The following is a 1,160-nucleotide window of genomic DNA, read 5'->3' as shown; positions in this document are numbered from 1 at the left end:
AAGAAAGGCAATGCCAAAGAATGCTCAAACTACCTCACAATTGCACTCATCTCACACACTAGTAAAGTAATGCTCAAAATTCTCCAAGCCACGCTTCAGCAATACATGAACTTCCAGATGTTCAAGCTGGTTTTAGAAAAGTCAGAGGAACCAGAGATCAAAGTGCCAACATCCGCTGGATCATTGAAAAAGCAAGAGAGTTCCAGAAAAACATCTATTTCTGCTTTATTGACTATGCCAAAGCCTTTGACTGTGTGGATCACAATAAACTGTGGACAATTCTGAAAGAGATGGGAATACCAGACCACCTGACCTGCCTCTTGAGAAACCTATATGCAGGTCAGGAAGCAACAGTTAGAACTGGACATGGAACAACAGACTGGTTCCAAATAGGAAACGGAGTACGTCAAGGCTGTATACTGTCACCCTGCTTATTTAACTTCTATGCAGAGTACATCATGAGAAACGCTGAGCTGGAAGAAGCACAAGCTGGAATCAAGATTGCCGCGAGAAATACCAATCACCTCAGATACGCAGATGACACCACCCTTATGGCAGAAAGTGAAGAGGAACTAAAGAGCCTCTTGATGAAAGTGAAAGTGGAGAGTGAAAAAGTTGACTTAAAGCTCACATTCAGAAAACGAAGATCATGGCATCTGATCCCATCAGTTCATGGGAAATAGATGGGAAAACAGTGGAAACAGTGTCAGACTTTATTTTTGGGGGCTCCAAAATCACTGCAGATGGTGACTGCAGCCATGAAATTAAAAGACGCTTACTCCTTGGAAGGAAAGTTATGACCAACCTAGATAGCATATTGAAAAGCAGAGACATTACTTTGCCAACAAAGGTCCATCTAGTCAAGGCTATGGTTTTTCCAGTGGTCATGTATGGATGTGAGAGTTGGACTGTGAAGAAAGCTGAGCGCCCAAGAATTGATGCTTCTGAACCGTGGTGTTGGAGAAGACTCTTGAGAGTCCCTTGGACTGCAAGGAGAGCCAACCAGTCCATTCTAAAGGAGATCAGCCCTGGGATTTCTTTGGAAGGAATGATGCTAAAGCTGAAACTCCAATACTTTGGCCACCTCATGCGAAGAGTTGACTCATTGGAAAAGACTCTGATGCTGGGAGGGATTGGGGGCAGGAGGAGAAGGGGACGAC

The 1,160-nt window shown here is 44.1% G+C and overlaps 1 protein-coding gene across 1 annotated transcript in view; it reads left to right on the top strand.

The window, feature by feature from the left end:
- The window catches only part of MTBP (MDM2 binding protein), a 78,223-nt gene that overhangs the window by 70,252 nt on the left and 6,811 nt on the right, over positions 1–1,160 (top strand). The window lies entirely within an intron of this gene.

Source organism: Bison bison, unplaced genomic scaffold, assembly GCF_000754665.1.
Source record: "Bison bison bison isolate TAMUID 2011002044 unplaced genomic scaffold, Bison_UMD1.0 scf7180017864233, whole genome shotgun sequence".
NCBI lineage: Eukaryota > Metazoa > Chordata > Mammalia > Artiodactyla > Bovidae > Bison > Bison bison.
This window is presented reverse-complemented; position numbering and strand designations above follow the sequence as displayed.